Below are 14,164 nucleotides of genomic sequence, written 5' to 3'. Positions count from 1 at the left end.
ATTTGCTAGTGACTGGTCACAGAAATGACTACACATCTGAGCTATTCACAGTACTATATAGTGAACCAATAAAAACTAAAATATAAATTACCTTCATGTTATCAATAAACTCTATATTCTCCAATCAGCTAAGCTACCAACCATAAGTCGTTATATATCACAATGCTATATGGCGAAAAAATGGGTGGATTCTTACCCTCAAATTTCCGTACCACGGATAGCTACGGGCCCCGTTCAGACGGACGAGTTCGTCCATGGTCGGAACAGAGGAGGGGGAGAGAGACAGCTGCGAAGCCCTAGTATACTCCATGTTGTAAACCATACCATTAACCGTGGTGTGAGAGGTATTAAGAGGCAATGCTGGCGAAAGAGCTGCGGTCTGAAGGTCATCGTAAAATTACAATTAATTAAGAACAGAAATGATTTAACACATCTTTCCAGTGGTTACTAAGCCTGAATCCATCTTCTCGGTTGAAATTGTCTCTGTGCTTGTATATGTGAATGGCCTCATGAACGAATCTCTCATGGTAGCCAGTTCTCCACCTCTCCAGCAAAAAATCGGATCCACACACCGAAAAGATAGACGTCAACAAAGTCGTAATTAATCGCAGTAACAGTTCCATTTCTGATGGTCTGAAATCCGTTTTAGCTAAAGGTCTAAACTTTGCTGTCACACCGAGACACTTACCGGTTAATGATATCATTGCCAATGTCGACGTTGCACTCAAGGGCTTGAGTCACATCTCTGCAGACGTAGCAAGATCTGAAATCGCTGCAACCCTCAAAACGCTAAGTTGCCACCTAGCAACATCAGCAAAGACGAACGTTTTGAATTATCTCAATTAAAAAAGAGGGATGATATTGTCGTTCTCTCAGCCGACAAAGGCAATGCCACTGTCATCATGGACAAAACAGAATATAACAACAACATTCAAGAACTAATCAACGATGGCAGCTATACAAAAATAAAAAGAGATCCCACCAACAGCCTGGTCACCAAAACGAACAAAATTATCTCTGATTCAACAGCATTAATTGATGAGAACAAACAGTTCTTGTTGAAACCCTCTGCTGCCAGACCACCAAGATTATATGGCCTTCCAAAGATACACAAAGAAGATACACCCCTTCGTCCCATTGTCTCTACTATCAGCTCCCCCACCTACAAACTGGCACGTTTTCTGGCTGATATACTGCGACCTTTCACTGGAAAAACCACCTCTGCGGTACTAAATTCTACTCACCTGGTATCGACAATCAAAGACATTTCCCTGTCCCCAAACGACCTGCTTGTCAGTTTTGATGTGGTGTCCTTGTTCACCAAAGTCCCGGTACCTGACACCATCGCTATCATTGAAGACCTGGTTCATCAAGGACTGCATACTGATGTACCCCCCCTGGTGAGACATTGCTTAACCAACACATACTTCACCTGGAATGGAACTTTCTACAAACAAACTGAGGGCACCCCAATGGGCTCCCCCTTATCTCCGGTTGTAGCCAACGTATTCATGGAAAAAATTGAAACTGACGCCATCCAGACTGCCACTCTACGCCCGACCTTATGGAAGAGGTACGTTGATGACACCTTTGTCATCTGGCCACATGGCCAGCCTGCTCTAGACCAATTCCGCGACCACATCAATTCCATACACCCAGCCATCATATTTACCATGGAGGTCGAAAAAGATGGCAAACTACCCTTTCTGGATGTCTTAATTAAAAGGAGACATGATGGTTCAATGAGCCACTCTGTCTACAGGAAAGCTACCCATACAGATGCTTACTTGAAACCGGATTCCCACCACCATCCATCCCAGAAGAACTGCCTCATCAAGACTCTATACCATAGAGCCCAATGCATTTCCGACCAGGAACACATTACCAGTGAACTCAAGCACGTACACCAGGCTCTCAGGGCTAATGGCTACTCCGACTACACAATCCGCAAAGCCATCACTCCAGTCATGAAGAAGGATCCTCTTGTGGAGCCACTCAAAACCATCACCTTACCCTACATTGCAGGGGTCACTAAAAAGATCTCCAAAATCCTGAATAAACACAAGATCCAGGTCCGATTCAACACAGTACACAAAATCCGTGATTTAGTTCCATCTGTAAAAGATGCTCTTCCAGACATACAGTACCCGGGCGTTTACAAACTAAAGTGCCTCTGTGGTAGTAGCTACATTGGAGAAACCAAAAGACATATCTCGGACCGCATCCGCGAACATAAAGCAGACTTGAAACACGGTAAGACGAACTCCTCTGCCGTGGCAGATCACTGTTACAATTCAGTGGGCTCACATGACATTGACTTCTCCAAGACGGAGGTTCTTTGCAAACCAACTGGCTACCATGAGAGATTCGTTCATGAGGCCATTCACATATACAAGCACAGAGACAATTTCAACCGAGAAGATGGATTCAGGCTTAGTAACCACTGGAAAGATGTGTTAAATCATTTCTGTTCTTAATTAATTGTAATTTTACGATGACCTTCAGACCGCAGCTCTTTCGCCAGCATTGCCTCTTAATACCTCTCACACCACGGTTAATGGTATGGTTTACAACATGGAGTATACTAGGGCTTCGCAGCTGTCTCTCTCCCCCTCCTCTGTTCCGACCATGGACGAACTCGTCCGTCTGAACGGGGCCCGTAGCTATCCGTGGTACGGAAATTTGAGGGTAAGAATCCACCCATTTTTTCGCCATATAGCATTGTGATATATAACGACTTATGGTTGGTAGCTTAGCTGATTGGAGAATATAGAGTTTATTGATAACATGAAGGTAATTTATATTTTAGTTTTTATTGGTTCACTATATAGTACTGTGAATAGCTCAGATGTGTAGTCATTTCTGTGACCAGTCACTAGCAAATCACCCAGTTATTTCAATGCTAAATTCGCCTAGTTATTTCAATGCTAAATTCTCCTGTTTGATTTGTACTAAGTGCCTCGGTGAATGTGTATGCTCTGACTTCAACGTAACTATTTCTGTAGCAGTTACAAGCAAATCACTCAGCCATTTCAATGCTAAATTCTATGCTAATCCCATTATCAAGGGGTGCCTCTGCGGATGTGTATGCCTTAATTTAGCTATTTCAATGCTAAATTCTATGCTAATTCCTTTTAACAATAGGTGCCTCTGCGGATGTGTATGCTTTAACTTTTAACATAGCTATTTCTGTGACCAGTCACAAGCTAATCATTCAGCCATTTCAATGCTAAATTTTATGCTAATTCCTTCGTCAAGGCTCTTTGTTCCTCTCACACAGCTTAAAAAGCCGTGATCTGAACGTGGCTCTCTCACTCGAGCGCTGTCCTACCAGACAGTCTCGCTCCATTCACCTGATGAAGGCCGCTTGTGTTGTGGCCGAAACGTCGTGAGAATATTATTGTGTTATTTTATTTTATCAATTTATTATTTTATTCTCATTCTACGTGACTTTACCCAAAGAACCAAAGAAGATGAATCATTGCAGTCACGAAAGCTTTAAATCGAAATTTATGGGGACATCTGTTAACCTACTGGGACATCTGTGAAACTACTGGGACATCTGTTAAACTACTGGGACATCTGTTGAACTATTGGTACATCTGTGAATCTACTGGGACATCTGTAAAACTACTGGGACATATGTGAAACTATTGGGACATCTGTGAAACTATTGGGACATCTGTGAAAGTATTGAGACATCTGTGAAACAACTGGGACATCTGTTAAACTATTGGCACATCTGTTAAACTCCTGGGACATCTGTGAAACTATTGGGACATCTGTGAAACTATTTGGGACATCTGTTAAACTATTGGGACATCTGTGAAACTACTGGTACATCTGTGAAATTATTGGGACATCTGTGAAACTATGGGGACATCTGTGAAACTAATGGGACATATGTGAAACTATTGGGGCATCTGTGAAACTACTGGGTGATCTGTGAAACTACTGGGACATCTATGAACCTATTGGGACATCTGTGAAACTATTGGGACATCTGTGAAACTATTGGGACATCTGTGAAACTATGGGGACATCTGTGAAACTAATGGGACATATGTGAAACTATTGGGACATCTGTTAAACTAATGGGACATATGTGAAACTATTGGGACATCTGTAAAACTACTGGGACATATGTGAAACTATTGGGAAATGTGTGAAACTATTGGGACATCTGTGAAACTATTGGGACATCTGTGAAACTACTGGTACATCTGTGAAACTATGGGGACATCTGTTAACCTACTGGGATATCTGTAAAACTACTGGGACATCTGTTAAACTATTGGGACATCTGTGAAACTATGGGGACATCTGTGAAACTAATGGGACATATGTGAAACTATTGGGACATCTGTGAAACTATGGGGACATCTGTTAAACTAATGGGACATATGTGAAACTATTGGGACATCTGTAAAACTACTGGGACATATGTGAAACTATTGGGAAATGTGTGAAACTATTGGGACATCTGTGAAACTATTGGGACATCTGTGAAACTACTGGTACATCTGTGAAACTATGGGGACATCTGTTAACCTACTGGGATATCTGTAAAACTACTGGGACATCTGTTAAACTATTGGGACATCTGTGAAACTATGGGGACATGTTAACCTACTGGGACATCTGTGAAACTACTGGGACATCTGTTAAACTACTGGGACATCTGTTGAACCATTGGGACATCTGTGAATCTACTGGGACATCTGTAAAACTACTGGGACATATGTGAAACTATTGGGAAATGTGTGAAACTATTGGGACATCTGTGAAACTATTGGGACATCTGTGAAACTACTGGTACATCTGTGAAACTATGGGGACATCTGTTAACCTACTGGGATATCTGTAAAACTACTGGGACATCTGTTAAACTATTGGGACATCTGTGAAACTATGGGGACATGTTAACCTACTGGGACATCTGTGAAACTACTGGGACATCTGTTAAACTACTGGGACATCTGTTGAACCATTGGGACATCTGTGAATCTACTGGGACATCTGTAAAACTACTGGGACATATGTGAACCTATTGGGACATCTGTGAAACTATTGGGACATCTGTGAAACTATTGAGACATCTGTGAAACAACTGGGACATCTGTTAAACTATTGGGACATCTGTGAAACTGTTTGGGACATCTGTTAAACTATTGGGACATCTGTGAAACTACTGGTACATCTGTTAAATTATTGGGACATCTGTGAAACTATGGGGACATCTGTGAAACTAATGGGACATATGTGAAACTATTGGGACATCTGTGAAACTATGGGGACATCTGTGAAACTAATGGGACATATGTGAAACTATTGGGGCATCTGTGAAACTACTGGGTGATCTGTGAAACTACTGGGACATCTGTGAACCTATTGGGACATCTGTGAAACTATTGGGACATCTGTGAAACTATTGGGACATCTGTGAAACTATGGGGACATCTGTGAAACTAATGGGACATATGTGAAACTATTGGGACATCTGTGAAACTATGGGGACATCTGTGAAACTAATGGGACATATGTGAAACTATTGGGACATCTGTAAAACTACTGGGACATATGTGAAACTATTGGGAAATGTGTGAAACTATTGGGACATCTATGAAACTATTGGGACATCTGTGAAACTACTGGTACATCTGTGAAACTATGGGGACATCTGTGAAACTATGGGGACATCTGTTAACCTACTGGGATATCTGTAAAACTACTGGGACATCTGTGAAACTATTGGGACATCTGTGAAACTATGGGGACATCTGTTAACCTACTGGGACATCTGTGAAACTACTGGGACATCTGTTAAACTACCGGGACATCTGTTGAACCATTGGAACATCTGTGAATCTACTGGGACATCTGTAAAACTACTGAGACATATGTGAACCTATTGGGACATCTGTGAAACTATTGGGACATCTATGAAACTATTGAGACATCTGTGAAACAACTGGGACATCTGTGAAACTATTGGGACATCTGTGAAACTGTTTGGGACATCTGTTAAACTATTGGGACATCTGTGAAACTACTGGTACATCTGTTAAATTATTGGGACATCTGTGAAACTATGGGGACATCTGTGAAACTAATGGGACATATGTGAAACTATTGGGGCATCTTTGAAACAACTGGGTGATCTGTGAAATTACTGGGACATATGTGAACTTATTGGGACATCTGTGAAACTATTGGGACATCTGTGAAACTAATGGGACATATGTGAAACTATTGGGGCATCTGTGAAACTACTGGGTGATCTGTGAAACTACTGGGACATCTGTGAACCTATTGGGACATCTGTGAAACTATTGGGACATCTGTGAAACTATTGGGACATCTGTGAAACTATGGGGACATCTGTGAAACTAATGGGACATATGTGAAACTATTGGGACATCTGTGAAACTATGGGGACATCTGTGAAACTAATGGGACATATGTGAAACTATTGGGACATCTGTAAAACTACTGGGACATATGTGAAACTATTGGGAAATGTGTGAAACTATTGGGACATCTGTGAAACTATTGGGACATCTGTGAAACTACTGGTACATCTGTGAAACTATGGGGACATCTGTTAACCTACTGGGATATCTGTAAAACTACTGGGACATCTGTGAAACTATTGGGACATCTGTGAAACTATGGGGACATCTGTTAACCTACTGGGACATCTGTGAAACTACTGGGACATCTGTTAAACTACTGGGACATCTGTTGAACCATTGGGACATCTGTGAATCTACTGGGACATCTGTAAAACTACTGGGACATATGTGAACCTATTGGGACATCTGTGAAACTATTGGGACATCTGTGAAACTATTGAGACATCTGTGAAACAACTGGGACATCTGTGAAACTATTGGGACATCTGTGAAACTGTTTGGGACATCTGTTAAACTATTGGGACATCTGTGAAACTACTGGTACATCTGTTAAATTATTGGGACATCTGTGAAACTATGGGGACATCTGTGAAACTAATGGGACATATGTGAAACTATTGGGGCATCTTTGAAACAACTGGGTGATCTGTGAAATTACTGGGACATATGTGAACTTATTGGGACATCTGTGAAACTATTGGGACATCTGTGAAACTATTGGGACATCTGTGAAACTATTGGGACATCTGTGAAACTAATGGGACATATGTGAAACTATTGGGGCATCTGTGAAACTACTGGGATCATCTGTGAAAGTACCGGGACATCTGTAAAACTACTGGGACATCTTTGAAACTATTGGGACATCTGTGAAACTATGGGGACATCTGTTAACCTACTGGAATATCTGTAAAACTTCTGGGACATCTTGGAAACTATTGGGACATCTGTGAAACTATTGGGAAATCTGTGAAACTATTGGGACATCTGTGAATCTATTGGGACATCTGTGAAACTATTTGGGACATCTGTTAAACTATTGGGACATCTGTGAAACGACTGGTACATCTGTGAAATTATTGGGACATCTGTGAAACTATGGGGACATCTGTGAAACTAATGGGACATATGTGAAACTATTGGGGCATCTGTGAAACTAGTGGGACATATGTGAACCTATTGGGACATCTGTGAAACTATTGGGACATCTGTGAAACTATGGGGACATCTGTTAACCTACTGGGACATCTGTGAAGCTACTGGGACATCTGTTAAACTACTGGGACATCTGTTGAACTATTGGGACATCTGTGAATCTACTGGGACATCTGTAAAACTACTGGGACATATGTGAATATATTGGGACATCTGTGAAACTATTGAGACATCTGTGAAACAACTGGGACATCTGTTAAACTATTGGCACATCTGTTAAACTCCTGGGACATTTGTGAAACTATTGGGACATCTGTGAAACTATTTGGGACATCTGTTAAACTATTGGTACATCTGTGAAACTACTGGTACATCTGTGAAATTATTGTGACATCTGTGAACCTATGGGGACATCTGTGAAACTAATGGGACATATGTGAACCTATTGGGACATCTGTGAAACTATTGGGACATCTGTGAAACTATTTGGACATCTGTGAAACTAATGGGACATATGTGAAACAATTGGGACATCTGTGAAACTATGGGGACATCTGTGAAACTAATGGGACATATGTGAAACTATTGGGACATCTGTAAAACTACTGGGACATATGTGAAACTATTGGGAAATGTGCGAAACTATTGGGACATCTGTGAAACTATTGGGACATCTGTGAAACTAGTGGTACATCTGTGAAACTATGGGGACATCTGTTAACCTACTGGGATATCTGTAAAACTACTGGGACATCTGTGAAACTATTGGGACATCTGTGAAACTACTGGGACATCTGTTGAACTATTGGGACATCTGTGAAACTATGGGGACATCTGTGAAACTAATGGGACATATGTGAAACTATTGGGGCATCTTTGAAACAACTGGGTGATCTGTGAAATTACTGGGACATATGTGAACTTATTGGGACATCTGTGAAACTATTGGGACATCTGTGAAACTATTGGGACATCTGTGAAACTATTGGGACATCTGTGAAACTAATGGGACATATGTGAAACTATTGGGGCATCTGTGAAACTACTGGGATCATCTGTGAAAGTACCGGGACATCTGTAAAACTACTGGGACATCTTTGAAACTATTGGGACATCTGTGAAACTATGGGGACATCTGTTAACCTACTGGAATATCTGTAAAACTTCTGGGACATCTGGGAAACTATTGGGACATCTGTGAAACTATTGGGAAATCTGTGAAACTATTGGGACATCTGTGAATCTATTGGGACATCTGTGAAACTATTTGGGACATCTGTTAAACTATTGGGACATCTGTGAAACGACTGGTACATCTGTGAAATTATTGGGACATCTGTGAAACTATGGGGACATCTGTGAAACTAATGGGACATATGTGAAACTATTGGGGCATCTGTGAAACTAGTGGGACATATGTGAACCTATTGGGACATCTGTGAAACTATTGGGACATCTGTGAAACTATGGGGACATCTGTTAACCTACTGGGACATCTGTGAAGCTACTGGGACATCTGTTAAACTACTGGGACATCTGTTGAACTATTGGGACATCTGTGAATCTACTGGGACATCTGTAAAACTACTGGGACATATGTGAATATATTGGGACATCTGTGAAACTATTGAGACATCTGTGAAACAACTGGGACATCTGTTAAACTATTGGCACATCTGTTAAACTCCTGGGACATTTGTGAAACTATTGGGACATCTGTGAAACTATTTGGGACATCTGTTAAACTATTGGGACATCTGTGAAACTACTGGTACATCTGTGAAATTATTGTGACATCTGTGAACCTATGGGGACATCTGTGAAACTAATGGGACATATGTGAACCTATTGGGACATCTGTGAAACTATTGGGACATCTGTGAAACTATTTGGACATCTGTGAAACTAATGGGACATATGTGAAACAATTGGGACATCTGTGAAACTATGGGGACATCTGTGAAACTAATGGGACATATGTGAAACTATTGGGACATCTGTAAAACTACTGGGACATATGTGAAACTATTGGGAAATGTGCGAAACTATTGGGACATCTGTGAAACTATTGGGACATCTGTGAAACTAGTGGTACATCTGTGAAACTATGGGGACATCTGTTAACCTACTGGGATATCTGTAAAACTACTGGGACATCTGTGAAACTATTGGGACATCTGTGAAACTACTGGGACATCTGTTGAACTATTGGGACATCTGTGAAACTATGGGGACATCTGTGAAACTAATGGGACATATGTGAAACTATTGGGGCATCTTTGAAACAACTGGGTGATCTGTGAAATTACTGGGACATATGTGAACTTATTGGGACATCTGTGAAACTATTGGGACATCTGTGAAACTATTGGGACATCTGTGAAACTATTGGGACATCTGTGAAACTAATGGGACATATGTGAAACTATTGGGGCATCTGTGAAACTACTGGGATCATCTGTGAAAGTACCGGGACATCTGTAAAACTACTGGGACACCTTTGAAACTATTGGGACATCTGTGAAACTATGGGGACATCTGTTAACCTACTGGAATATCTGTAAAACTTCTGGGACATCTGGGAAACTATTGGGACATCTGTGAAACTATTGGGAAATCTGTGAAACTATTGGGACATCTGTGAATCTATTGGGACATCTGTGAAACTATTTGGGACATCTGTTAAACTATTGGGACATCTGTGAAACGACTGGTACATCTGTGAAATTATTGGGACATCTGTGAAACTATGGGGACATCTGTGAAACTAATGGGACATATGTGAAACTATTGGGGCATCTGTGAAACTAGTGGGACATATGTGAACCTATTGGGACATCTGTGAAACTTTTGGGACATCTGTGAAACTATGGGGACATCTGTTAACCTACTGGGACATCTGTGAAGCTACTGGGACATCTGTTAAACTACTGGGACATCTGTTGAACTATTGGGACATCTGTGAATCTACTGGGACATCTGTAAAACTACTGGGACATATGTGAATCTATTGGGACATCTGTGAAACTATTGAGACATCTGTGAAACAACTGGGACATCTGTTAAACTATTGGCACATCTGTTAAACTCCTGGGACATTTGTGAAACTATTGGGACATCTGTGAAACTATTTGGGACATCTGTTAAACTATTGGGACATCTGTGAAACTACTGGTACATCTGTGAAATTATTGGGACATCTGTGAACCTATGGGGACATCTGTGAAACTAATGGGACATATGTGAACCTATTGGGACATCTGTGAAACTATTGGGACATCTGTGAAACTATTTGGACATCTGTGAAACTAATGGGACATATGTGAAACAATTGGGACATCTGTGAAACTATGGGGACATCTGTGAAACTAATGGGACATATGTGAAACTATTGGGACATCTGTAAAACTACTGGGACATATGTGAAACTATTGGAAAATGTGCGAAACTATTGGGACATCTGTGAAACTATTGGGACATCTGTGAAACTAGTGGTACATCTGTGAAACTATGGGGACATCTGTTAACCTACTGGGATATCTGTAAAACTACTGGGACATCTGTGAAACTATTGGGACATCTGTGAAACTATGGGGACATCTGTTAAGCTACTGGGACATCTGTGATACTACTGGGACATCTGTTAAACTACTGGGACATCTGTTGAACTATTGGGACATCTGTGAATCTACTGGGACATCTGTAAAACTACTGGGACATATGTGAACCTATTGGGACATCTGTGAAACTATTGGTACATCTGTGAAACTATTGAGACATCTGTGAAACAACTGGGACATCTGTTAAACTATTGGGACATCTGTGAAACTATTGGGACATCTGTGAAAGTAATGGGACATATGTGAAACTATTGGGGCATCTGTGAAACTACTGGGTGATCTGTGAAACTTCTGGGACATCTGTAAAACTATGGGGACATCTGTGAAACTAATGGGACATATCTGAAACTATTGGGGCATCTGTGAAACTACTGGGTGATCTGTGAAACTACTGGGACATATGTGAACCTATTGGGACATCTGTGAAACTATTGGGACATCTGTGAAACTATTGGGACATCTGGTGGTAAAATGTGATGATAAGAGCAGGGCATACTGTAGTGGTACTTGCTATGATTACAAATGCATACTGAGGTTTTAACTTCTATGAATGGATCAGTGCGTACTGACTGTGGTGGCACCTGCTATGATTACAGCAGTGCATACTGTGGTGGTACCTGCTGTGATACCAGCAGTGCATACTGTGGTGGTAACTTCTTTAACTACAGCAGTGCATATTGACTGTGGTGGTACCTGCTATGATTCCAGCAGTGCATACTGACTGTGGTGGCACCTTCTATGATTACAGAAGTGCATACTGACTGTTGTGGTATCTGCAATGATTTCAGCAGTGTATACTGACTGTGCAGGTTCCTGCTTTCACTCCAGCAGTGAGTACTGATTGTGGTGATACCTGATATGATTACAGCAGTGGATACTGACTGTGGCGGTACCTGCTATGATTACAGCAGTGCATACTGTTGTGGTTCCTGCTTTAACTACAGCAGTGCATACTGACTTTGGTGGTACCTGCTTTCACTCCAGCAGTGCGTGCTGATAATGGTAGTACCTGCTATGATTAAAGCAGTGCATAATAACTGTGGTGGTACCTGCTATGATTACAGCAGTGCATACTGACTAAGGTGGTTCCCTGCTATGATTACAACAGTGCATAATGTGGTGGCACCTGCTATGATTACAGCAGTTCATACTGACTGTGCTGGTAGCTGCTATGATTACAGCAGTGCATACTGACTGTGGCACTACCTGCTATGATTACATCAGTGCATACTCTGGTGGTACCTGCTTAAACTACAGCAGTGCGTACTGACTGTGGTTGCACCTGCTATTATTACAGCTGTGCATACTGTGGTGGTACCTGCTATGATTCAGCTGTGCATACTGACTGTGGTGGTCCCTGCTATGGTTGCAATAGTGCATACTGTGGTGGCACCTGCTATGATTACTGAAGTGCTTACTGACTGTTGTGGTAACTGCTATGATTACAGCGGTGCATACTGACTATGGTGGCACCTGCTTTCACTCCAGTAGTGCGTACTGATTGAGGTGGTACCTGCTATGATTACAGCAGTGAATAATAACTGTGGTGGTACCTGCTATGATTACAGCAGTGCATACTAACTGAGGTGGTCCCTGCTTTTATTATAGCGGTGCATATTGTGGTGGCACCTATGATTACAGCAGTGCATACCGACTGTGGTGGTACCTGCAATCATTTCAGCAGTGCATAATGACTGTGGTGGTACCTGATATGATTATAGCTGTGTATACTGATTGTGGTGGTACCTGCTATGATTACAGCAGTGCATACTGACATTGGTGGTACCTGCTATGATTACAGCATTGCATACTGACTGTGGAAGTGCCTGCAATCATTTCAGCAGTACATACTGACTGTGGTGGTACCTGATCTGAAAATAGCTGTGTATACTGACTGTGGTGGTACCTGCTATGATTACAGCAGTGCATACTGACTGTGGCACTACCTGCTATGATTACATCAGTGCATACTCTGGTGGTACCTGCTTTAACTACAGCAGTGCGTACTGACTGTGGTTGCACCTGCTATTATTACAGCTGTGCATACTGTGGTGGTACCTGCTATGATTCAGCTGTGCATACTGACTGTGGTGGTCCCTGCTATGGTTGCAATAGTGCATACTGTGGTGGCACCTGCTATGATTACTGAAGTGCTGACTGTTGTGGTAACTGCTATGATTACAGCAGTGCATACTGACTATGGTGGTACCTGCTTTCACTCCAGTAGTGCGTACTGATTCAGGTGGTACCTGCTATGATTACAGCAGTGAATAATAATTGTGGTGGTACCTGCTATGATTACAGCAGTGCATACTGACATTGGTGGTACCTGCTATGATTACAGCAGTGCATACTGACTGTGGTAGTGCCTGCAATTATTTCAGCAGTACATACTGACTGTGGTGGTACCTGATATGATAATAGCTGTGTATACTGACTGTGCTGGTAGCTGCTATGATTACAGCAGTGCATACTGACTGTGGCACTACCTGCTATGATTACATCAGTGCATACTCTGGTGGTACCTGCTTAAACTACAGCAGTGCGTACTGACTGTGGTTGCACCTGCTATTATTACAGCTGTGCATACTGTGGTGGTACCTGCTATGATTCAGCTGTGCATACTGACTGTGGTGGTCCCTGCTATGGTTGCAATAGTGCATACTGTGGTGGCACCTGCTATGATTACTGAAGTGCTTACTGACTGTTGTGGTAACTGCTATGATTACAGCGGTGCATACTGACTATGGTGGCACCTGCTTTCACTCCAGTAGTGCGTACTGATTGAGGTGGTACCTGCTATGATTACAGCAGTGAATAATAACTGTGGTGGTACCCGCTATGATTACAGCAGTGCATACTAACTGAGGTGGTCCCTGCTTTTATTACAGCGGTGCATATTGTGGTGGCACCTATGATTACAGCAGTGCATACCGACTGTGGTGGTACCTGCAATCATTTCAGCAGTGCATA

Source organism: Petromyzon marinus, chromosome 25, assembly GCF_048934315.1.
Source record: "Petromyzon marinus isolate PM22_M1 ecotype Great Lakes invasive population chromosome 25, UKy_Petmar_22M1.pri1.0, whole genome shotgun sequence".
Classification (NCBI taxonomy): Eukaryota; Metazoa; Chordata; class Hyperoartia; order Petromyzontiformes; family Petromyzontidae; genus Petromyzon; species Petromyzon marinus.
Note: the sequence above shows the minus strand (reverse complement) of the source record.